Here is a 26,935-nt window from a genome sequence, read left to right on the forward strand (position 1 = left end):
GGACCCTCCATGAGACTGGGATGACGCAACAGACACCAGACCAGAGGACCCTCCATGAGACAGGGATGACGCAACAGACACCAGAGCAGAGGACCCTCCATGAGACAGGGATGACGCAACAGACACCAGAGCAGAGGACCCTTCGTGAGACAGGGATGACGCAACAGACACCAGAGCAGAGGACCATTCATGAGACAGGGATGACGCAACAGACACCAGAGCAGAGGACCCTTCGTGAGACAGGGATGACGCAACAGACACCAGACCAGAGGACCCCCCATGAGACAGGGATGACGCAACAGACACCAGAGCAGAGAACCCTCCATGAGACTGGGATGACGCAACAGACACCAGACCAGAGGACCCTCCATGAGACAGGGACGACGCAACAGACACCAGAGCAGAGGACCCTTCGTGAGACAGGGATGACGCAACAGACACCAGAGCAGAGGACCCTCCATACCCTGTTATTGCCTGGAGGAAGGACCCCAATAGCGGCTCCCCCTTTGCTGAAAACCGCCCTCAGGTATTGAAAAAAACCAATCCAATACACTAAGGGGTTACTCCCCTGAGCCCCTAATGTTCCATGGTTAGGGATCCCCACACAAACAAGAGTAATAAAAACTAGAAGCATCTCCAGATGGACAGGAGAAGGTGTGAACACGGTTGGGAGGCTGTTCACTGACAGTGTTTTATTCGACCATGAGCACTTTGTTAGAAAGCAAGGGGTAACAAATTCCCTTTACATTCTACATGCAGCATCAGTAGGTACATTAGACGGAACTGGACACCAGATAGCAGAGAGCCCCCACACACAATTGAGTACATACATTACACCTTATAGGCAATGGAAGGCATTTAACCCTATGTCTGTACAAGAGAATTCACTCCCACGCGCAGTTTCACTGGAGGCGCTCAGAGAAAAGTGGAGCACTGATATAGATAAAGAAACAATTGACAAAGAATGGGACATCACATTACAATACCCCAAAGAGGTATCCTGCAATGCCAAATTAAGACTTTTTCAGCACATGGTGTTACATAGGGCCTACCTTACACCGCACCGATTAAAAAAAGATGTACCCGGAGGAGGGGGATCACTGTCCCCAATGCTTTGCACAGACCAATGATCTGCTACATATGTTACGGGCTTGTCCTCGATTGGTTCCCTTCTGGGCAAATGTGATGAAGGTCTAAGGAACTGTTACGAACAGAATAGGGGGACACACTGCAGAATACTGTGTACTAGGACTGCGCCGTAAACGCAAGAAACAAACAGTGCAGCCCGAACTTAGCCCTAATATTGGAAAAACCCTCAATTACTATGAGGTGGAAATCCGCATTGCCCCCTGCAGTGCTCACCTGGCATGGAGAAGGAGTCAGATGGGGAAGGGCCGAAAGCATGGCAATAAGGAGGGAGGAAACCAGGGGATTAAGAAAGACCCCTATTTCACTAGAATGGGCCGCAGTGCGTGAACTCTTTATATCCTCTGAAGCTTCTTTACATTCAGACGCTGTCGTTTAGATACTCACCTACCAATAAAAAACGTAGAAAACCAAAAGCAGACCCCCCCCAGACATTAACAAACCAGATACACGCACAGCTGTAAACCAATTCATTGGAAATATACATACGAACAGGGACTAAACCAATTATTTATCTGCTCATGGGAGGACAGGAGAGAGTCTAGGGAAGGGAGGGGTGGGAATGTTTATGTTGTGAGGTATAGGAAGGCGGAGGTAGGTTAAGTTGATGTCGAACTAATGAATATACCAGTGACACCAGCACTGCTACGAGTTACAACACAGTCACTGCATCCTCTGCGGAGGTAACACCTCTTTACAGAATAGAAGTAAGTTGTAATGATCGCCCTCTGATTACAGTAGGAAACTCCGATATGTATTTTGTTACATATGATTCGCTGTCTCGCTGGATTGTTTAGCATAAAAATTAATAAACTATGTTTTTATTAAACAGAGAAGCATGGGAACTTTTGATAGTACATTTGCGATGACGGTTGTCTGGCTGAAGAATGTTATGAACTAATTCCTTTCCTGCAGTACATAGTAAACACATGACATGTGGCCTCGGAGAGTCCTAGAGAGTGAGGGGTATCATACATGCATCTTAAACAGGAAGCTGGTCACGCTCACTGGAGTGCATGCCATAACTGAACATTTAAACGGCTTTCTGTGAGTTGAAACTGTTCATGTGCTGGGAGTGTACAACGTAACAGAAGATTTAGAAGGATAAAAGGTTTAGCAAGTTTTGTGTCAAGAACTATCAATTCTATTAACTATACGAAGGTGAGGATTATGCTCCTCAATCTTTGCTGCAATATTCGCAGCGGCCATCAAGCAGTCAAACACAAAAACTACATTTACCATCAATTCAGCGACTAATCAGCGCATACATGTCCCTTCATCAATCAGAGGCACCAAAACTATTCCTCTCTCTTTGCTCAATTGACCAAAAGATCAACAACTTGGAACTTCACTTCAAGAAGAACGAAAAGTCACAGTAATCCAACGTAATTGTAACGATCCGGAATTGCACTATAGAGTAGAACCCTCCAGGAGGTCATGCAAGTGAAACTTGTGTCACTAAAGACAGCAACTCCAGAAGAACCACAGATCCAACCTGGTAATGGAGCAATGCCCGTAAGACCTGGCCACTTACTAAAGAGGCCTTTCCTGCCTTCTGCTCAGTACATCAAACAAGGTAACGTCCAACCCAAAACAGAACATTCAAATAACAGAGAGGGACTTCAAATGAACATATTCAAACCAGACACAATCATGGAATATAATATTATGGGCTTGATTCATTACTTGGAGTATGGCCTGCAGTTTTGCTTAGGGAACGGAATAGATTACTTCATACCCATGGTGGAGAGCCGTCCACCTAATTTATGAATGACTGCCGAGCAGGCAGTAATTTATCAAAATATGACGGCGGTTCCTGGCAATGTGTATTACTCTCTTCTACGGGGCTGTGCCAGCAGGACGCAGCCCTGTAGCATGGAGTAATTGTTTATTGTTTGCAAAAAGAAAACCCAGAAACTAGAGATTCTTTTTGTAAACAAAAAATATAATGCTCCTTTCGCCATGAGAGTCTTCTCCCATGGTGAGTGGAGCATTATAATGCTTTTATTGTTCCTTCTGGCATTAAGAAACAGCATAAAGTTACTACATGTCCAGGATCTAAACTGGACGGGCATGTAACCATTTCTCTAATGGCCCTTACTCCTGAGGGCTGTTGGAGAAGTTATGGCACGGCGGAGACAAAGTAGTCACATTATGGACACACTGAAGCCCCACCTGCATTTAAATCAAGCAGATGGACCCTCATGATGGCGGTATGTATATTCTGTCACTGTTGAGATGGAGTATACCCAACACCAACATAATATTCAGGACCTAATTCACATTGAATGCACATGTTGACTAACACTGGGATAATCCTCATCCTGTGCCCTTAATAGAATTGAAAATTCTTGGTGCTGGAGCTGGATCATTTTTTATTCTATGTCAGGACCGGAGGCTGAGATTACGCTTGTTTAAAGCTGGTCAACGAGCACAGATGGCACATTGGATATTGGTTTATAATAAAATGTCTTGAAAGTAAAATCAGATGACCAACCTATACAATCATTAGATAACCTAACCTGGCGCATAATAAAAATGTTTTGGACACAACTGAGCCCCTGACTGAGTGTGCCCAAATTTACTCATGTCAACCCCGTCTTCTGCCATAAAATGCCCAACCCATCTGACCAGATCAGCTGATCTGACAGGACCAAATGGCTCTTGGCAATCAACAAATGGCCTTCAGCATCTTGCTTGAATCCCAATGAGCAAAGCTCATACGCTTTCAAACATTGTACAACACAAAATGTAGGGTAATTAGGAAAACCTAAATATGAATCAGTTACAAGAGATGATATTCTGTCATCCCTTCAGGCGAAGATACCTCTTAGGTCTAAAGCTCTTATAACCAAAGATCTGCTACAGGACATCCGGCATAAAAGCAATGTCAGTCTGAACAACAGTCAGGAGACATGGCTGCTCAAAGCCCCTCCGCCTTTTAGTTAATTAGGTCAATAGAGCTCCCCTCTAGACTCACCTACTCTCTCCACCCTATGGACTCACCTCCCCTCTCCACCCTGGACTCACCTCCCCTCTCCACCCTCTGGACTCACCTCCCCTCTCCCCCCCCTGGACTCACCTCCCCCAGGACCTACCTCCCCTCTCCCCCCTGGACTCACCTCCCCTCTCCCCTCTGGACTCACCTCCCCTCTATCCCTCCCTGGACTCACCTCCCCTCTTCACCCCTGGACTCACCTCCCCTCTCCCCCCCTGGATGCAACTCCCCTCTACACCCCTGGACTCACCTCCCCTCTATACCCCTGGACTCACCTCCCCTCTACACCCCTGGACTCACCTCCCCTCTACACCCCTGGACTCACCTCCCCTCTATACCGTCTGGACTCACCTCCCCTCTACCCCTGTACTCACCTCCCCTCTACACCTGTAGAAAAAGGTAGGGCTAGGACCTTTCTCAAGATTTGCCCGGCGCTAACCGCCCTTGTACCATTCAAATTACCAAGCAATGAGGCAGGCGCCGGAGACCAGAAGGCAGGAAACAGAAGTTTATTCCGACGGAGCAGAACACATCAGATCAGACAACAAGGTATCGTCTCGAGGTGCTCTAACAAGTGAGCTGAGACTCTGTCTTTTATACTTTGCAGAACACTTGGCACTACAATCATGATATTGTGTAACAAGGAAAATACATCCCCATGATCCTTGTGTCAATCCTACCCCACATGTGTTCACAATAGGGACCCTTGACCTGCTGATAAGAGGGGAGGGTAATCACGCAGCTAAGTGTTCCGTCAACAGTTTAGGATGTGTGCGCCTGATCATAGCCCAGGGGGTGGGGTGGCCAGGATCAATAGTGGATCCTTTGAAGAGGAGTGACTTCATACAATAAGGACAGTAAATGGTATCTCCCGGCTCAGGCGATGGCCTCGGACATGTGTGGTCAGCCGGACTCGGGGGAAGAGGTCATCAAAGGAGTGGTATTCATGCCGCGTGGACAATCGAGCGCGGAGGGAAGGCTTGTCAACAGAGGGGCATTCATGGAAAGAAAGGAGGTGTTTGGTCAGGCGCGGCCGTGACTCCCAAGGACAGGGTCTTGCAGAGGAGGAAGGTTTATGACTTGTCCATGTGAGGGAGAAGGAGGGGGTCAGGGTGCGCGCAGGGTCAGAGTCGCACAGAGAGAGAGAGAGAGGTCTTATGACCCGTACATGAGAGAACAGGGGCAGTCAGATACAGCTGGGGGGCTATGTCAGCTGAGGCGAAGGATGCTTCTTCAAGAGGGAAATGGGGGGGGGGGTGCCTGGGTCAAGCAGGAGGGTTGCCTTTCATAGCAGGGTCGCGCAGAGTGCTGAGTTTCATGGTCTATGCATGGGAGAGTGGGAGGGGGGTGCTCAAATGCACGCAGGAGGGAAGCCGGGGATTTTATAAAAACGGACAGAGAGGCCATGGCCTAAAATGGCTGTCATGTACATATGGGCACGGGCTTTCATTGGCAGAATGATGCGGTCAACATTTCAGGGTATACGTGGTGCCTACAGGGAGGGGGACGGGAGAGGGCAAATGAACGCCGCTTAGGTACATTAATTTTGCTAATTTCCACAGTCGCCGCTTTTAACATAAGCGAGTTCATTTTCCTATTCTTCCTAGTTGATGGGCGTACATATAAACAACAACAGTTCATTTTCCTATCCTTCCTAGTTAAGGGGCGTACATATAAACATGTGGTTGATGAAATAGCATTTGTCAATACTAACATATTGCATAAAAATCATGAACAGTTGATGTGATGGGCAGAATGCAGCACATAGGAAATTGCATTTGTCGAGTTCCTATCATTTCAAAAGCACTACATAGCATAAATGTTTCTGACTTAAAAATGTGACCAATGAACATTTTGACCAAGCAGTTGAGGGCGGAATTCAGTTCAATACACAAGATCTCTTCGTCACAGTGTCTTTTAGCGGTGAGCCATCACTGGTAGGCTCTAGTCCGTGTCCTTTCGTTGGCGCTGTTGAGCACCGGCGGTGGAGCTATAGGTCCAGCTCGGGTCTTATCCTTACGCGTTGCAGGGTGCAGTCAGTCCTCTGCTGTTAGACCACAGTCCTGTTCCCTAACCAATCCGTTTAGTGGTGCCTTATGCTCGGCACCTATATTTCCGTGGCAACACCCTATTCCCACCCAAAGGCTGTTCTTCCTTTTTGGCAAGAAGTCACATGGAAAAGAGGGTGTGTCGTTCAAATAGTCGATGGGAGTGAGAGGGCGGAGTGGGAGCAGATTTCCTGGGACACACCAAAGGGACCAAGGGAGCAATGGATAACAAGCAAGCAGGCCCATCAATCGGGCTTGAAAAGAGGGACGGAGGCTCCAGGCACACGTGGGTTGGCGGACGGCGAGCTTCAGGACAGCCCTTCATCCTTTCTTTTACCGCCTTTGAAAGTGCTGCCTCGTCCCGTTTCTTGTTGTGCTGCGGCTCCACCTTTGGTCGATGTCGCATGTGTCCCATGATCTGCGGCCAGGCTGTGCGTCACGTCCGGCCCTTCTCCTCCGGTGATTGAGTATCTTCAAATGGGAAAAAACAAGTTTTAGAGAACTGGCAGGAGAAGAGATTTTTACATTTGAATTCCACTCGCAATCCTAGCACCTGGCGTTATGCTCATTGGTCATAGTCAGAAGTCTATTACCATGAAGTAAGTAGGTGGGTATTTCTACTGCGTTCGGACAGAGGTCAGACTCTTATCACCTGCGTATTTCAACAAAAACCCCAAGATTGACAACATTCAGGGGAGACTCGTCCTTCTAACCCGAGCCTTAACAGTCTTACATTTCCCTTTAGAGCTGGCTAACTCTTTCAAACAGAGCGGGGGTGCAGTCATTAAAAGACAGGGTCAAACAGGTTTTTCTCGAGGGGCGGCAGTTACTCATGGTCATCATATATATATATCGGGGACAGTAGCTGGGGTCAATCAAGTGGGGCGGGGACGCTTCGGGCATTCGCGCTTGGGTGCAAAGGGGGTGGGGCAATCTGGGCATTGGGGGGTCAATCTTAACCTTGGCGCTTGTCTCTAACAATAAAAATTAGGATGCCATTGACATATAGTCCCCTTTTTAAGAGGGCCAGATTAGGGGACCTTAGTCGTCTCACCTGTCCTTTCCTTCTCAGCCAATTCGAGTTCATTCATTTTGTAGAAAGGAGAGGTAGTAATATGGCGAGATACAGTCATTTTAGTTTTGGTCAATTTCGCTGAACACCTTCGCGTTCAATATGTATCCAATCAGACGGGTGCCGACGGGGCACAATATTACCATACAAAAAGGGTGGGACAGGGGGACTCTCGTAGGGAGTGAGAGTCGTCCGCAACCTAAACGAGCCATTCGGTACACGTATGACATGTAGAGAGAGGGAGAGAGAGAGAGAGAGAGAGAGAGAGAGAGAGAGAGAGAGAGAGAGAGAGAGAGAGAGACGTGTACGAAAATAGGTCATTTAGTGTGCTCACAACACAGAACGACAGAGGTCAGGTAACACGCAAACGCAGACAGAGGGAAGACATAAACCCGTACATTACATACACACAAACTCAGACAAGGGAAGACAGTACATGTGCTACATACAAAAGGGTTCACGACAAAACATAAAACAATTATTGGCCAAACAGAACTTCTGCATGCTGCGCATCTTTAGTATCCTATTTATCTATGTGCTGAGCTCTTTTTACCTTTTTCCTCCTTTTCCTCTCATTTCCCTTTTCGTTTGTTATTTCTTCGAGCCTTCTCATTTGCCAATACTTACACCTCGATTAGTTGATCAGAAATTAACCTGGTCGCGCTATTTACCCATGGTTGGATCTTAAATCATTTTTCAGTTTCTTCCTTTGGTGGGAAGTTCTCCAGGCTGAGGCAACGGCAAGTATTGATCGGGAGAACAGTCGGACAGCTTGGCTAGATCTATAATGTGAGAAGGGGGGGGGGGGGAGCAGTATTTTTGAACATCAGCAACATTTCTAACTTCCCAGACGGCAGCAGCCTTGGTAACCCTAACTCTTGCATTTTTCTTCTGTCCTTTCCCTACCTAGTCAAACGTCTAGTTACATTCTTTAACGTGGTATCTCAAGTCAATTTTCGTCATACAGTACCCGTCAAGTCTCTATGTCAGTCCATCCTCCCAGCCGTTCTAACGTGCTAATTTCCAGTCAATTTCCGTCATACAGCACCCGTCGAGTTTCTATGTCCGTCCATTTTCTCAGTCGCTATGCTCTAATGGAGGAACAGTCATATTTAAGTCTATGTCTCTAAAAACCTATCGTCATAAGGACTATGCTCATATTCCCTCCTTCCCTTTTTCGTCGGTTGTTCGATCATCGTTCTCCCATACTTCAGCCGATGTTCCAACGCGACCTGCAGAAGGGAGGAGAAAGAAGGGGTGGGGGGTAGCATTCAAACCTCATCAGTATGCAGTAATCCGAAAATGTTTTTACCTACCACATACTCGACCTATCTCCACGTAGTGCATTTCTTTGCCATCTCGGCGTTTAAGCCCAGAGGGACCAGTAGCATCAGATAGATAATCATTGATGATCTGCGTATCTACATGAGTTACTTGGTCGCGACCTCTTTAGGTTGCGTGCAAGGGTGGCGATCAGGTGGCATTTCTGTGGTGTCGTTTAAAAGCGTCTAAAACACTTTTCCGGCTGTCTGTCGCACATAATGTAGCTGCTAAATATCGGGTCCTTTTTAACCTTCAGCCTTCATCATATTTTCTCGTTGCTCACAGTAGTAATACATTCAAAACTCATTAATGCAACCACTACAACTATGCTTTCTTTTTCAAAATACTTTTAATAAAAAGTGCTGGTGTATAAAATACAGGCCTACAACCCAGTGGACCAGCCACGGAGCAGATTGGAACTGTACATAGGAAGAAAGAAGTTGATGGCAGTTCATTGCATAAAGTGCGGCAGTGCAATAAAATCGTATCGAACTTTACTACAGAGCAGGCATGATGCATATCAAGAATTCAGTTTTTCAATTAGTTCATTAATTCATTATCCAGATGCTCGTTCACTGTCTAAATTACACCAATTCATTGTTCCCATTCATAATTAGTACCCACCCTAAATCAGTTCATTGTCCAAACACATGATCAATATCGGTATTGCTTTTCTTCTCTAAGCTCATAATCACTATCCATCTTATCGACTTTCATTGTCCAAAAATGCACACGTATCTCAGAGCATCAAGATTCGAGCAATCCGGGTGAACAGGGAGTTTGAAAGTTTGTTTCATGCATCGGCGCCATTTTGGGCGAGGTCAGGCAGGTTCCGGTATAGTCAGAATGTCTCCAATGACTCATGGTTGGACCAGAACCTTCCGTTGGCAGTTCAAAAAGTTTTTGTGCAATGTGGTAACAGTCTAACAATATGGACCATTTAGTCAAAGAGTGGGGAGGGCGGCAACAATTTTCCTACCGGGTCACTCTGGTGTTCCTCCGGAACTGAACAAGTCTGTACCTTGGCTGTGTTTTAGCCATTTCCAAACTGAGGCTGGCGCCGGCAGGAGTGCGTCGATGTCGCGGTTCCCAGTGAGGGGGCGGGGGCGCCCATGAGGAGGGATCGGGGTGCCCCCCCCGGTTCTCATAGAATCTTCAAGATCGAGGAGAGAAGGCATGGAGCGTGTGCCCGTTCTGGGCAGAAGACCGTTTTTCGTTGTGGACCCTCTTTAAGTAAGAGCGTTGGGGTGTCGCTGGAAGCCTCCACCTGAAGGGAGGTGGGGGAGGCTCGTTCGCGCCGCCTCCCCCTTCCAGCGACCCCGCGCCGTTCCTCGGCTCCGCCGCTTCGGTATTGGCCGTGCCGGCTATTGAAGATGGGGGGGGTGGTCGGCGGCTGAGGCAAGACAGCCCCCCCCCCCCCTTCCTCTTCGACAGGTGGCGGGACTACCTCCAACTCTCCAGAGGTGGACATGTGGCGGGACTACCTGTAACTATCCAGGAATTTGACATGTGGCGGGACTACTTGCAAGCGCCGCCGTTCTCGCTTTTGGCTTCGGCCTTCTTCGCGGGTCGGACCAGGCGAGAGACAGAGGGGGGGGTGGTCGGTGGCTGAGGCAAGACAGCCCCCCCCGTGGCCTGCAGGGCAGCAGAGGAGGAGAGAAGGAGAGGCCATCACGGTTTTCTGGGCCGTCCGCCCCACAGCCTCCCCCTCCGACTGCGTCCAGGCGAGCCCCGCATGACTCGAGGCCTCGCCTACCGGATGGGCGTAACCGCGGACCTGTGGCACTTCGGGAGTTTCCGGGATGGGGGTAGGTACCTATTGATTTGTATCTATTTCACGTGACCGTTATTTGGGCGTGGTGGGCAATGAAGCAGACATGTTTAGGGCAGAAATAGGCAACGGAACCTAGCTACCTCGTGGCTGCCTTGGTGTCAAGCTTGTCTTCCCTCGCCATTTTTATGTTTCTTATTGCGAGTTATTTCTAACGTTTTTTATTTTATTTTTAGCGAAGTTGATGGCTCATCAGTGGCCTACTGATTTCGCTCAACTACTTTTCTTGTATTTTTATGCCATAACCTATTATAAGCTATAGCGACTAGTCCATGCTTAGTGAACATGTCCTTATTAGGGGTGCCCTCCAGTGGAGCTGGATGGTTCATCTCTAATAAGCGGTCCGGGCTAAACAGGCTACCAACCAGTGGGGAGAAGATAGGCATGACGGTTTACACCGGGGACAAAAATCTGCACTACCTATCTTATCACAGCGGGCAAAGACTAGGCAGAATATTTCTATTCTCCGTTGTTTGGCGGCGGTGAATACCTCAAACGAACCAATACCGAATAATCGGCCAATCAAACAATTCAGTGGGGAGAATAAGTGGGCACGAAAAGTTATCGCTACCCACTCTTTCTCTACCTGCAAAGAGAGACCTTGTTCTTCCCGGTTTGCAGACAAAGAATCTCCAGACAATAATCCACGAACGATAGTTCGGGAAACAGTGGGGGAGGAAGATAGGCACGACGGATTACAATGGGGACAAAAGTCTGCGTTACCTATCCTTCACTGTTTGCAAAGAGAGAGCCTGTTTGTTTTTCCCCGTTTGCAGACAGTGAATCTCCAGAGGTTTCAACAAAGCGTAATACTAGTATTATCCAAACAAAACAATCTTTTCTTAATTTGTCGTGTTTACACGACCTTACCCGGACCGCATGGACGGTTTCCTGTCTCCTGGATCCAGCGCCCGATCGTCCTCTCTTCTTCGTGATGCCCGTGGCACTCCTGATGGTTCCCAGTCAGGACCGTGGATCACTCGAGAGAGGTCTGTTCAGAACTAGTGAAGGTCGGATGATCGGCTGTCAGACGAGGGTCTATCGGACATGAGCTCTTCCCGATCGTTGCAGTCGTTCACTCTGTCATCGGGACCTCTCCCACTGGATCCACGTGTCGCTGATGGGCCCCACGCTTTGGGACGCCAATTGTAGAAAAAGGTAGGGCTAGGACCTTTCTCAAGATTTGCCCGGCGCTAACCGCCCTTGTACCATTCAAATTACCAAGCAATGAGGCAGGCGCCGGAGACCAGAAGGCAGGAAACAGAAGTTTATTCCGACGGAGCAGAACACATCAGATCAGACAACAAGGTATCGTCTCGAGGTGCTCTAACAAGTGAGCTGAGACTCTGTCTTTTATACTTTGCAGAACACTTGGCACTACAATCATGATATTGTGTAACAAGGAAAATACATCCCCATGATCCTTGTGTCAATCCTACCCCACATGTGTTCACAATAGGGACCCTTGACCTGCTGATAAGAGGGGAGGGTAATCACGCAGCTAAGTGTTCCGTCAACAGTTTAGGATGTGTGCGCCTGATCATAGCCCAGGGGGTGGGGTGGCCAGGATCAATAGTGGATCCTTTGAAGAGGAGTGACTTCATACAATAAGGACAGTAAATGGTATCTCCCGGCTCAGGCGATGGCCTCGGACATGTGTGGTCAGCCGGACTCGGGGGAAGAGGTCATCAAAGGAGTGGTATTCATGCCGCGTGGACAATCGAGCGCGGAGGGAAGGCTTGTCAACAGAGGGGCATTCATGGAAAGAAAGGAGGTGTTTGGTCAGGCGCGGCCGTGACTCCCAAGGACAGGGTCTTGCAGAGGAGGAAGGTTTATGACTTGTCCATGTGAGGGAGAAGGAGGGGGTCAGGGTGCGCGCAGGGTCAGAGTCGCACAGAGAGAGAGAGAGAGGTCTTATGACCCGTACATGAGAGAACAGGGGCAGTCAGATACAGCTGGGGGGCTATGTCAGCTGAGGCGAAGGATGCTTCTTCAAGAGGGAAATGGGGGGGGGGGGTGCCTGGGTCAAGCAGGAGGGTTGCCTTTCATAGCAGGGTCGCGCAGAGTGCTGAGTTTCATGGTCTATGCATGGGAGAGTGGGAGGGGGGTGCTCAAATGCACGCAGGAGGGAAGCCGGGGATTTTATAAAAACGGACAGAGAGGCCATGGCCTAAAATGGCTGTCATGTACATATGGGCACGGGCTTTCATTGGCAGAATGATGCGGTCAACATTTCAGGGTATACGTGGTGCCTACAGGGAGGGGGACGGGAGAGGGCAAATGAACGCCGCTTAGGTACATTAATTTTGCTAATTTCCACACACCCCTGGACTCACCGCCTCTCTACACCCCTGGACTCACCTCCCCTCTACACCCACCCCCCCTCTTCCCCCTGGACTCACCTCCTCTCTACACCCTGGACTCACCTCCTCTCTGCACCCCTGGACTCACCTCCACTTTACACCCCTGGACTCACCTCCTCTCTACACCCCTGGACTCACCTCCCCTCTACACCCCATGACTAACCTCCCCTCTACACCCATGGAATCACCTCCCCTCTACACCCCTGGACTCACCTCCTCTCTACACCCCTGGACTCACCTCCCCTCTACACCACTGGACTCACCTCCCCTCTACACCACTGGACTCACCTCCCCTCTACTCACCTCCCCTCTACACCCCTGGACTCAGCTCCCCTCTACACCCAAGGACTCACCTCCCCTCTCCCCCCTGGACTCACCTCCCCCCTCCTCCCTGTACTAACCTCCCCTCGACACCCCTGGACTCACCTCCCCATTCCCCCCTGGACTCACCTTCCCTCCCATCCCATGGACTCACCTCCCCTCTCGACTCACCTCCCCTCTCCCCTCTGGACTCACCTCCTCTCTACACCCCTGGACTCACCTCCCCTCTACACCCCTGGACTGACCTCCTCTCTACACTCCTGGACTCACCTTCACTCTCTCCCCCTGGACTCACCTCCCCTCTACACACTCTGGACTCACCTCCCCCTGTACTCACCTCCCATCTACACCCCTGGACTCACCTCCTCTCTACACCCCTGGACTCACCTCTCCTCTACACCGTCTGGACTCACCTCCCCTCTCCCCCCAGGACTCACCTCCTCTCAAGTGTGGCTCACGGTGTAGAGCAGGCAGACCCGGAAGCTGAGGTCAGACCCGGGACCAGGGTTCAATTCCCGACGCGGCAGGGTCTTGAGCTCAAATGTCCACGGACTTGATAATTCTCGCTTCGGTGCCTGCTCTAATCATGGGTTCTCACTCTGCAACTCTGGGCATTAAGCTTGCTTAATCTCCACAACGGCTCTGCCTGGCTTTCACCTTGGGGATGCCCTGTAGGGGCTATCTCACAGGGAAAAGCCAGGACGGGTTCCCAAGGCAAGCGCCGGGAAACCTCCAGGTAGCTGTGCGCTCAATAAATGCAATAATAATAATAATAATAATAATAATAATAATAATAATAATAATATTAATAATAATAATAACACCCCTGGACTCACCTCCCACCTCCCCCCTGGACTCACCTCCTCTCTGCACCCCTGGACTCACCTCCTCTCTACACCCCTGGACTCATCTCCCCTCTCCACCCCTGGACTCACCTCCCCTCTACACCCCTGGACTCACCTCCCCTCTACACCCCTGGACTCAGCTCCCCTCTACACCCAAGGACTCACCTTCCCTCTCCCCCCTGGACTCACCTCCCCCCTCCTCCCTGTACTCACCTCCCCTCTCCCCCCCTGGACTCCCCTCCCATGGACTCACCTCCCCTCTCGACTCACCTCCCCTCCCGACTCACTTCCTCTCTACACCCCTGGACTCACCTCCCCGCTACACCCCTGGACTCACCTCCCCTCTACACCCCTGGACTCACCTCCCCTCTACACCCCTGGACTCACCTCCTCCCTACACCCCTGGACTCACCTCATCTCTACACACCTGGAATCACCTTAACTCTCTCCCCCTGGACTCACCTCCCCTCTACACCCTCTGGACTCACCTCCCCCTGTACTCACCTCCCCTCTACACCCCTGGACTCCCCTCCTCTCTACACCCCTGGACTCACCTCCTCTCTACACCCCTGGACTCACCTCCCCTGGACTCACCTCCCCTCTCCCCTCTGGACTCACCTCCTCTCTACACCCTCTGGACTCACCTCCCCCTGTAATCACCTCCCCTCTACACCCCTGGACACACCTCCTCTCTACGCCCCTGGACTCACCTCCTCTCTACCCCCCACACCCCTGGACTCACCTCCTCTCTACACCCCTGGACTCACCTCCTCCCTACACCCCTGGACTCACCTTCTCTCTACACCCCTGGACTCACCTCCTCCCTACACCCCTGGACTCACCTCCCCTCTCCACCCCTGGACTCACCTCCCCTCTCCACCCCTGGACTCACCTCCCCTCTCCCCCTGGACTCACCTCCCCTCTACACCCTCTGGACTCACCTCCTCCTGTACTCACCTCCCCTCTACACCCCTGGACTCACCTCCTCTCTACACCCCTGGACTCACCTCCTCTCTACACCCCTGTACTCACCTCCCCTCGACACCCCTGGACTCACCTCCCCTTTCCCCCCCTGGACTCACCTCCCCTCCCATCCCATGGACTCACCTCCCCTCTGGACTCACCTCCCCTCTGGACTCACCTCTTCTCTACACCCCTGGACTCACCTCCTCCCTACACCCCTGGACTCACCTCCTCTGTACACCCTGGACTCATCTCCCCTCTACACCCCTGGACTCACCTCCCCTCTACACCCCTGGACTCACCTTCCCTCTCCCCCCTGGACTCACCTCCCCCCTCCTCCCTGTACTCACCTCCCCTCTCCCCCCCTGGACTCACCTCCCCTCCCCTCCCATGGACTCACCTCCCCCCTTGTCCTCCTCGCCCCTCCCCGAGTCTCACCCTCTCTCATGGTCTCTTCTCTTCTCCTTCACTGTTGGAAACACATGAGGCGAACTGTGTCCGGGTCACGGGGGCAGAGTCAGCACCAGCAGCGGAGTGCAGAGGGAGCATTCCTCCAAGGATAACATGACCCCGCCCCCTCCTATCACACGTGTCTGCTTCCGGGTCAGCGGCGGCAAAGTCTCCTCTAGTATCGGGTGGTGATTGGTTCCTCGGGCCTGCAGGTAGAACAGTGTCCGGGTCAGCGGGGGCAGAGTCAGCACCAGCAGCGGGGCCTAGAGCACCTGAGGGTCTGTCAGTTTGTCCAGAGGAAGGAGGAGCCCTGAGGGTCTGTCTGTCTGTCCAGTGGAGAGGAGGAGCCCTGAGGGTCTGTCTGTCTGTCCAGTGGAGTGGAGGAGCCCCGAGGGTCTGTCTGTCCAGTGGAAGGAGGAGCCCTGACGGTCTGTCTGTCCAGTGGAAGGAGGAGCCCCGAGGGTCTGTCTGTCTGTCTGTCCAGTGGACGGAAGAGCCCTGAGGGTCTGTCTGTCTGTCCAGTGGAGAGGAGGAGCCCTGAGGGTCTGTCTGTCTGTCCAGTGGAAGGAAGAGCCCTGAGGGTCTGTCTGTCTGTCCAGTGGAGTGGAGGAGCAGCCCTGAGGGTCTGTCTGTCTGTCCAGTGGTGAGGAGGAGCCCCTGAGGGTCTGTCTGTCTGTCCAGTGGAGTGGAGGAGCCCTGAGGGTCTGTCTGTCTGTCCAGTGGAAGGAGGAGCCCTGGGGGTCTGTCTGTCTGTCCAGTGGAGAGGAGGAGCCCTGATGGTCTGTCTGTCCAGTGGAAGGAGGAGCCCTGGCTGCAGTTACCTTCATTTTCAATTGTAGACATAGCAGAGGTAAGTGAGCCGCTCACAACCATCGGCAACCTAAGAGGTGTGAACACAGCCTGGGGGTGCACTGACCTCACACCATCATCAGGGGGGAGGGGGGGAAGGTGTACTGACCTAGCACCATCATCAGGGGGGAGGGGGGCAGGTGTACTGACCTCACACCATCACCAGGGAGGGGGGGGGCAGGTGTACTGACCTCACACCATCATCAGAGGGGAGGGGGGCAGGTGTACTGACCTCGCACCATCACCAGGGATTGCAGCCTGGGGGTGTACTGACCTCACACCATCATCAGGGGGTGCAGGGGGGCAGGTGTACTGACCTCACACCATCATTAGGAGTGCAGGGGGCAGGTGTACTGACCTCACACCATCATCAGGGGATGCAGGGGGCAGGTGTACTGACCTCACACCATCATCAGAAGTGCAGGGGGCAGGTGTACTGAGCTCACACCTTCATTGGGGGGTGCAGCCTGCAGGTGTACTTGCCTCACACCATCATCAGGGGATGCAGGGGGCAGGTATACTGACCTCACACCATCATCAGGGGGAAGGGGGGCAGGTGTACTGGCCTCACACCATCATCGGGGGGTGCAGGGGCAGGTGTAGTGACCTCACACCACCATCAGGGGGTGCAGCTGAGGGTGTACTGACCTCACACCATCATCAGGGGGTGCAGGGGGCAGGTGTACTGGCCTCACACCATCATCAGGGGATGTAGCCTGCAGGTGTATGTGTAATGTTTAATAATTGTGAGACTCCATGGCCAACTGTTATATATGAATCCCTTCATTTAGCCATGTCTCTTTAAAGAACATTGCATTATGATATTTAAGCACCCATATTAACAGTGTTTAGATCCAAGCTACATGTCCCAGAATGCTATGTATCCTTGCTGAAATTCAGGACTTGAGGTGTACTGTGCAAGGGGGTCCCTTTATGACCTTGGTATAATACATCAAAGATTTAGTATGGCCTCTGTGTGTGCTTAACTACTTTATATCCAGAATGGGAAACAACCTTTACAACGCAACCATTACATCGCACTACAATTACAACGCAGGCATTGCATCGCAACATCCTTTACAACGCATGACACTACAACACAGGCATTACAACGCATGATACTACATCGCAATTCACTACTAAGCAGGCATTACAATGCATACCATTACAACGCATACCATTGGAGTTAGAATAGTAATTTTTACCCCTACACTATCCAACACTTACCCTACTGTTGCACCTCCCGGAGTTAGAATAGTAATGTTTACCACTACACTGTCCAACACTTACCCTACTGTTGCACCCCCTGGAGTCAGAATAGTTATTTGTATCCCCATACTATTCAATACTTACCTTTAATGCAATGTAATGGTATGCATTGTAATGGTTTGATTTGTAAAGGTAGTATGCAATGTAATGAAATGCGTTGTAAAGGTAGTTTTTTAAAACGGGATGTAGTGTCATGCGATGTAATGGAATGTATTATAGTGGATGTTGCGATGTAAACACTGCATTGTAAGTGCATGCGTTGTAAATTTATGCGTTGTACGTAATACATTTTTCCAGAATGGGTCCGTGTGGAATTGTTACTCATTTTCACAAATACCTGCTCAGACCTTGTTTTTTAATGTTTGTATTCAGTGGGAGGTTGTCTGTGCAATGGATTGAGAGGTATGCTAGGAGGAAACAAAAGCATATTTTTACAGAACAATATTAGTTTCTTCTCTCAGAATGCATGTCTTTATTAAGCACCTTTGTCCACAGTTCTGTACATTGAACTGTGGACTTTGTTCCCTAAAGTAAGGTGGTTGTTTTATTCATAACTAGCATATGAAGCGGACTTCTAGTGTGATGCCCAAAAAATATTTAATCGTGTTAACCCTTCAGAACCCGGGGCCGGCAAAAGCATCTAAAAGCCCAGGCTGTATTTAGTCCACCAGCCAAGTACTATCAAAAGAAGCTTGAACACACATTGATAAAGGTATTTCGTTTCGCTTTTGAGTCTATATTTTTTCTTGCAAAAAGGTTTTATGTGGCTGTCCAGTCAGCTTGTTATTCCCATTGCAGGAAATCCTGGTATGGGTTATGTGTTCTAGGTTTAGTGGACTAGTGCATAACATTACAATAAAAAGATTTATACATAAAGCACTTGAAAGTGTAGCTTTAGTTGCTGAATATTTGTAATTACAAATCCCCTTTCACCATGGGCATTCCTGCTCCAGCAGTGAAATTCAAAGCACCGATCTCAGGATTTTCACCGTTGCATTTGTAAACATCGAATAACTTTCTCTTTATTTCTATTCCCCTGCCTTGTCCATCTCAACGTCTATATATGTGTAACCTACAGCTAAATGTTCGCGCAGAAACCCGCCTTGGCGGGGACGCGAACCCCAATTCTCAACAACAATCGCTTCGCCGGTTTCCCACAAACGATGCCAGGGCCACAAGTATTCCTTTTCAGCGTTTTTTTTATTTTAAGCCAAGTCACTCAGCGCGTTTCGAAGCATCTGTTTGGACAATGAATTCTTTGGAGTAATCTGGACTTTTTAGAATGGGTGCAGGGCACATGGACTGCTTCAGGTCATCAAATGCTTTTTGACAGCTTACTGTCCACTGAACTCTCTTTGGCATTTTCTTTGAGGTTAAATCATTAAGTGGTGTCACATTGGACCCATAGTTCTTAATAAACTTCCTGCAGTAACCAGACAGGCCCAAGAAAGCTCTGACCTGTGTCTGGGTGTTTGGAGGAGTCCAGTCCTTTATGGTCTGGATCTTGCTCTCCAGTGGTTGAACCTGACCTCCACCTACAAGGTGGCCCAGGTACACAACCTTACTCTGCCCTATCTGGCACTTAGTCGCCTTGATAGTTAGGTCTGCCTTTTGCAGGGCCTCCAAAACATTTTTCAGGAGGATCAGGTGATTCTCCCAGGTGGAGCTAAAGACAGCAATATCATCAAGATAAGCTGCAAAGTAGTCATCCAGGCCTGTGAGGACTTGGTTCACCAACCTTTGAAATGTGGCAGGTGCATTCTTCAGACCAAAGGGCATTACCACAAATCGATAATGTCCTCCTGGGTTTGAGAATGCTATTTTAGCTTTTGCATCATCAGCTAGTCTGATCTGTTAGGTCAAATGTTCTCAAAAACTTGGCAGAAGCCAATCTGTCAATGAATTCATCTGCCCTTGGTACAGGGTGGGCATCTGTCCTAGTGACAGCATTGAGACCTCTGTAGTCCACACAAAACCTCATCTCTCTCTTACCATCTTGGGTGTGAGGTTTAGACACAAGGCCTACTGGACTGGCCCAGGGGCTCTCTGAGGGCTCAATAACTCCCAACTCCAACAACATTTGGACCTCTGTCCTGATACAGTCCCTGACATGGTCAGGTTGCCTGTAGATTTTACTCTTCACAGGCAGACTGTCACCAGTGTCCACCTCATGGGTGCACCAGTTTGTCTGACTTGGAGTCAGTGAAAACATATGTCTATACAGACCCCCCAGATTATTGCGGCATAGATTTGCAAATTTAGCGGCACAAAAATGGAAATTTAGCGGCATTATTGCGGCACTTTATTTTGCTTGCAATCATTCTTTTTCAGCCTTAAATCAATAGAAACTGTTTCAGCAGAGTATTCCACTTTGAAATAGGCATGTTTAAAGTGCCTGCAACTCTACGGAAGCACAACTCTAATCCTAACCTCGTGCAAGGGGACCCTATTTCTCCCTGGAATGATTTAGCGCCCATGTAGGCACCACTACCGGGGCACCGCTGCCCCCTGGACCCATGAGACATGACACCTCTTCATCAGGTGCCATAGGACGCAGGATGGTAGTTATTGGAGGTGCACTGCCATGGATTGGTTGAGATCAACAATGCCAGGAAGATGCAGCTGTCCTTGGGGCTGTTTACTAACAACGTTTCCTAGGTTTTATTCAGGTTTATTCATTTTATCGAGACTGGAAGGCGTTTGTACCTAGTTTCGCGCACATGCCACCATCCCTCTAGGTAGCATTCTAAAGTAAAAATCAGGCACCCGCATCGGTGTTTGCTGCCAAGCACCAGAATGCATCATTCCTTCTCACATCCATTGTAGATGGAAGGGCTAGTATTTACAACTAATCAACATAATATTTTAAGGGGCAGAAACCTGTGGCCTATGTAGGAAGTCAATGGGCCTGTCAAGACATCGTTCAAGTTCAATACGTAGTCCAGCAGATGGAAAGGATGCAGCAAAAATGTTAAGAGCCTCATTTCCGTATATCAAAACACCATACAGTCCTGTTGTGTATATATAGTCAATCACTCTTTGCTTTCTGGGACCTGTAGTTTCATTCCCATTAGACGGGTGCCCCTCCAATTGATCACGTTCAAATTGCTGTGGGCTAAGAACTATACTAGTCAATTGGGCCACACATGTCGTGGGGTCTCTTAACAGTTTTTGTGCTGTAGTTTAGGCTCCAGTCCTTCCAAACAGCAGGGTTCCCCTGCTCTCTTGCAGCTCCCAGTCCCACACTTCCCCAAATAAAGGACAGAGTCCAGGAGGGGCGACCTGAGACTACAAACGGCCTCACAATTCATTCTTGCACAGTGAATACGTATTACCACTTCTAAAAATGTTGCTAACATTCCTGTCAGGTACATTAGATGGCCTTAATTGGCCCAGGGCCAAACATGTGCAGGTGAAAATAGCGTCTCCTTGACATGGACCAAGATATGTTTTCAAGGTAAAAATGATACCCCTGCAATAACAGTTACCATTGGTGGATTTGCATACCAGGTTATCTAGATATATTCTGGATTCCATTCCATTTTGTCTATGCAGGATTCCTGTCGAGATGTGGTGAATTCGGATCACCCAGCAGCGTTTTTCTCTACTACAAAGGGTAAGAGAAACTGCCAAACCCCTTGTGGGGGATAGGCTTCACTTTTACACCACGGATAGTAATTCCAAATTCCTTTCGTTTTAGGGTTATTCAATATTCCCTGGTTGCCTCGTTTTGCTCTTTGTCCTGATGAAGACTCGCAATCCCCAGGTCCAAATCACTGGTTGGGAATAAGTCGAGTCGAAACGTCGACATTTTCAATATATACACCTAGGACCATTGTTTTTCCAACATTGTAGACAGTGCAAGATTGAGGACATTTATACGTGTGTACTACAATGTTGTTGACCATAATTTAAATGAATTAGGTTTGTCGGCCAGGTGTTCAATACGGTGAATTTTGTGTTCTGTATTGATTGTTAAAATTATAAAAATTGTCTCTTAATCACTACTGTGTAATTCCTTTTCTCCTCCTCACTTGTTTTCACCCCCCTGAATCACATCTTTTCTTTTGCACGTTCCCGCCTTGGGGCAACCTATGTTTTTATCGACAAAAATAATGCAAAAAATGAATACAGAAAATTAAACAAGAATATATTTTTCTAAACCGTGGTGTAAGGTTCTTTTTCAAAGATATAGTCTTTGAGTTACAGATAGCAGACTGATCATTGTTGCTTTTGTTTTGAACATTTATTCATTTTCTGATTTGATCAACTATTACAATCTATAGGTCTGGGTTCAAGAGAGGGGCAGTCCAATTGCACCTGCCTCAGGCCTGCCCTGGAAAGTCCCCCTGTCCCAAGAAACTCAACCTGATCAGGCTCAAGTTCTTCTAGGACAGTTCCTTCTTGGGTCTCGCAGCCAGCTTCCTGGGAAGACTGATGCTCATCCTTAGGCACTGCCTTAACCCTACAGCTCTTTCCCTTGGTAGGCAACTGGTCCATAGTTTCAGGATCCAGGGCCTGTTCAGTTTTGCACTTTTTGGCCTGTGACCTGGTCACAGCAAGGACATGTGCGGATATACCCAGCATCTCTGCATGAGTCCTATACTCCACTTCAGACCAGACTGAAGATTCTAGATCATTGCCAAGCAGACATTCTACAGGGAGGTCTGAACTAACAACAACTCTTTTGAGGCCAGTTACCCCTCCCCAGGAGAAATTAACAATTGCCGTACTATGGGTGGTAGTGACATTGCTTGCATTGGTCACTAGTTAATTGTCACCTAGTATTATCTGTCCAGGGTCCACAAAGTTAGGCGTCACCATGGTGACACTGGCACATGTGTCCCTGTAGGCCTGAGCCACTTTATTATTAATCAAAGGAGTCTGTCTGTACTCGCCCAGGTTACTGGGGCTCACAGTAGAGGACATAGCCATGTCCACATCCCAGACAAGAACAGCCTGAGTGGGTATTCTGACTAGGCGAGAATCCACTTCAGTTCTCAGGGTTAACCCTACTACACCCTTCTGTTGAGAACCACCACTATTTGCTGAACTAGGGGGAACAGTTGCCTTGGGGGCAATGGTGGCTGGAGCTGTCTCCTTCTTGGTGCAATCACTGAACCAGTGAGTATTACTTTTACAAAAATTGCACCAGGGTTTCTTTGGACCTTCTTTCTTCTTGGATTTCTTGGAACCCCCTCATTAGAAGCTTTTTGGGGACCTGGCAAAGACTTCTGGTCTTTTGCTTTCTCCCTACCCTTTTGGTCTTGCTCCTTCTGATCACCACCTTGGTTCTGTACCTTCTGCCTCACTCTGGTTCTGACCCATTTGTCTGCCTTCTTTCCCAATTCTAGGGGAGAGGTCAGATCCGAGTCAATCGGGTATTGATGCAACAACTGGTTCTGATAATTATTAAGTATGTGTTCTCTTATAATCAAATTATACAATCCTGTATAGTCTTTGACCTTACTGTCCAGTAACCAGCCTTCCAGAGCCTCAGTGGCACAATCTACAAAGTCAGTCCAGTCCCGAGTCTGTGTCTTCTGGGTGTCTCTGAACAGCAACCTATACTGTTCAGCGGTTAAGCCAAACCCATCAATCAGAGCACTCTTCAGGGCAGTGTAGTTGTCAGCATCCTCATCACTAACTGTGAGGAGCTTATCTCTGCCTTTTTCTGAAAAGGAGAGCCATGGTATAGCTGTCCACTGACTCTGGGGTACCTGCTGTACTTTGCCGGCCCTCTCTAAAGCAGTTATCCATTTGTGGATGTCATCCCCACTCTTGTAGGGAGGGACAATCTTATTTAGGTTTTTATGGTCATTTGACATTTTCCTATCTCTAGGAATTATGCTGCCACCAGTGGACTCTAGTCCACACAATTTTCTCTCTCTCTCTCTCTCTCTCTCAAGAGCCAGGGTCTCTTTCTCAAGGGCAATTTCTTGCCTCTTGATCCTAAGTTTGGTTTCTCTCATCCTTGCTTTATGTTCTCTTCTCTCAGGGGACGTCATTCTCCTGAGAGCTGAGGCCTCTGACCCTAGTGAGTCACCAGAGTGGTTGGATTCACTGGAAAGTGATGTCCTCCTTCTGTGCTCAGTGTTGAGTCTCCTTGAGGGTCTGGATTGGATTCTCTCTTCTCCAGCCCCATGTAGCCTTAGGTTGATCTGGTTCAGTTCTCCAACATGAACCTGATCAGCATCCTCTTCATCATCAGCACCCCCTGGATGGTCATCCCTGGAGTCTTCTGTTGAGCGATGCCCCCCCCCCCCCCACCCCTCCAGTACCTGTCTGTTCTGGGGTTGCTGCCTTCTCAGCATCATACTCCACTAAGAGATCTATTAGGTGTCTTAGGGTTGGACACTGTCCTTGTCTCAGTCTCCTGAGTGAACACAAACTTCTAAGTTCATTAAAAGTGAATGTGTCATATCTAGAAGGTGCCCTGGGAGGGTCAACTTCTGTGGGGAGAGACCCACTAGAGCTCTCCTCTCAAGGACATTTACTAGTGACGTGTGGTGTGTGTACTCACCTACACTAAGTGTTATCTACTAAACCTCTCTAGGAGTTGTAGTCTGGGTGTGTTAAGCCCTTTGCTCTACAACAGCTAAGTTCAGTAGAACTTAAGTATTATAAGACTTGATTTATATGTGCCTCTAGGTACCTTCATGTGATCTTTCAAGTGATATCTTAAGATTGTATGGTAAAACAACAGCAAGCTCTTATCCCATCCGCTGCACACCAACGTGAGAAGTTAGCCTGGCATATGATGTCCACTATTCTAATGGGCACCTTGAACCAGTCTAAACAACCCTTATCGATGGCGGTTGTAAAGTCAACCTTATAGACAAGCTATCCTAGTGGTAGCATGGGCCCGCAGTCTTAGGCTAAAACCTCAGAGAGCATGTGAAGTAAGCTGTTTTACCAATTATAATCCCTTGAATACCAAATGAAATCTTTCCCTGGATACCCCTGGATTGTCGACGCACAGTCACCCAAGCCCTCTTCGTCAGCCGCCTTGATTACGGCAACGCACTTTTCGAAGGAATGAACGAGCAACTTTTCTCCCGCCTACAGATTTTACAAAACCAGGCGGCCAAGCTGGTCTGCAATAAAGGCAAGCGAGACTCAGCATCCGCTTGTCTCCGGAAACTTCACTGGCTACCGATGCGCCAGAGGGCCACTTTCAAAATACTCTGTCATGCACACAGAGCTCTTTATAAGACTGGCCCCACCATCCTCCAAGGGAAAATTGATTTCTACGTCCCCAACAGGAACCTAAGATCGAATCACTTAGCCCTGGCTAAACCTAAACTCATCCATAAGACAAGAACGGGTGGACGCGCCTTCTCATACCTGGCAGCCAAAAGGTGGAATGAGTTACCTGTAGATCTCAGACATACCATTAACTACCTTCAATTCCGGCAAAAATTAACAACTCACCTCTTCCCAAAAAACGAAATCCCCCGGCATAGCCATCAGCAGTCTCCCTCGTTTCATAGCGCCGTGATATCCCACGGGATGAGTGTCGCGCTTTATAAATACTGGAAATAAAATAAATAAAAGGACACCACACAAGGTATATGTCAACATGGCGATACATTAATACAGAGCCAGTGTTATCAACACTTTCAAACCCCTCCACCCTCTTCCCATCAATTGAAGACATTCCCTCTAAAAACAAGACATGCTAGTGACCCACACCCCTCAAATCCATCAGCCCTGGTACAAGCCAGAGTTAAAGGAGGTGAAGCCTGCATTGCGTCGACACTGGCATGAAAGGGATGATGAAGAGCGCAAAATCACATTTTAAATGAGCTTGAGGAATATAAAGGCAAACCCGTTCCATGCAAAGTCCTCTTAATAGGCAAAAAAAATCTTAGAAGCGAATGAAAATTGTTTTTTGATATCCTGAATGATTAGTCGCCCCCAGATGAAATGAGAACTTCCCGGACTCCTATCGAGGCATTCTGTGACAATCTAAAGACTTAACAAAAAAATTCTTTAAAGATAGTATAAACAATTAATGCAGCAGTAATTCTGAAGTTGAGTCTGATAAGAACTGAACTCTCCTTATCCTTGTATGAAGAAATAAACAGGCTTCATGAATTTATGATCAAGGTCAAATTCGGGTCACCAACTGACCCTTGACCTCCAGCAGTCATGGAATCTCTGACCTCATCAATCAATCAATCAGCATTTATAAAGTGTACCCCAAGGGTATCTGGGCGCTGAGGGTGTTGCGTCTCCGTCGAAAAACCAGGTCTTGAGCAGTCCCCTGCAGAGCGTTTTCATCAATTCAGCAGCTCAAGCTGTCGCTCCAAGCGCGTTTTTAAAATGCTGTAGAGCTCACGTTACTGAAAAACCAGAGAGAAGTCCCGGATATAACCAGGAATTCTAGGCCAATATCTCTGCTCCCATAACCTGAAAAAACCATTGGCCAGAGACCTGTCTTCAACAGGTTCCAGGCTTTATAACTACACCAGCTCTCAGATAATTCTTATCAGTGGAATATCAGACTCACAACTTGAGTCTCAAAATATGATGCAATTTGATGATTACTTGATGAGGTTCAATCAGCTAAAACTGAATATTGACCAAACTGAGATTGTAATTTGAAAGAATAAGACCAACGTTTGGAGCCAACTTTACTCTCCAACAAAAATGAGATTGTTACCGGAGCCTAAACCCACAGCTAAACGCCTCTGAGTGATAACCAATAGTAATCTTAGCAAGACCTAGCAGGCTTGAGCAGTAGGATCTAAATACAGATTTATACTGAAACTACTTAAGAAAATAACCCCCCTCCTCCCACTTAAGGCAAGAAAAGCAATAGCGGTGGCCGCAGTCCTATCTAGATCGCATTATGCCAACCGAGTATATGTAAGAATACCCAATATCACCATTCATGGACTACAAGTAATTCACAGCGACGCAGCTTGTTTACTACATCATCTTCAGAGGTGGGCACGCGCCACACCTATATTGAAATAACAAATCCACTCCGAGACCCTCTGCCTCAGCCCTAAAGGGGTGAGAGGTCTAGCCCCTCACTTCATGGCAAACCAGGTGGAAATGCATACACCCGTACAAAACCAGAGATCGCCGCACTTGAATTTACTTTCTATTCCAAAATTACAGAAGATCAGATCAGGTGGACGCAGCTTTGGTACAAGTTCCTTTCATCCAGAAATCTGACAGCCCACAAGCCTATTCAGACTAGATTCTTCCCTGGTCTGATTTGTTATCTCCTCTTTTATATATTTCTGATTCAGTTCCAAGAAACCCCAGGTTGAACATGCTCTCTATATATGTAATGACATAACAAGCGTTTTGTAGATCCTGTAGAGAGGTTTGGTATGTTGGCGCGTGCTTCAGTCACTGACCTGAATATTGCAAAAGAGAGGTGTACAGTGCAAGTGAGGATGGTAGCGCAGTCTTGTCTGCCAGGGTATTATACACCTTT

At 48.6% G+C, this 26,935-nt stretch overlaps 1 protein-coding gene across 1 annotated transcript in view; it reads left to right on the forward strand.

The window, feature by feature from the left end:
- Positions 1-15,879: 15,879 nt before the first annotated feature.
- LOC147736713 (uncharacterized) overlaps positions 15,880-26,935 on the forward strand; it is a 147,255-nt gene continuing 136,199 nt past the window's right edge. The window contains exon 1 of the mRNA XM_086953430.1: positions 15,880-16,210. The gene's annotated coding sequence lies outside the window, so the exon portion shown is untranslated. The remainder of the gene's footprint in view (positions 16,211-26,935) is intronic.

This window comes from Lissotriton vulgaris, chromosome 1_2 (genome assembly GCF_964263255.1).
Source record: "Lissotriton vulgaris chromosome 1_2, aLisVul1.2, whole genome shotgun sequence".
Lineage (NCBI taxonomy): Eukaryota > Metazoa > Chordata > Amphibia > Caudata > Salamandridae > Lissotriton > Lissotriton vulgaris.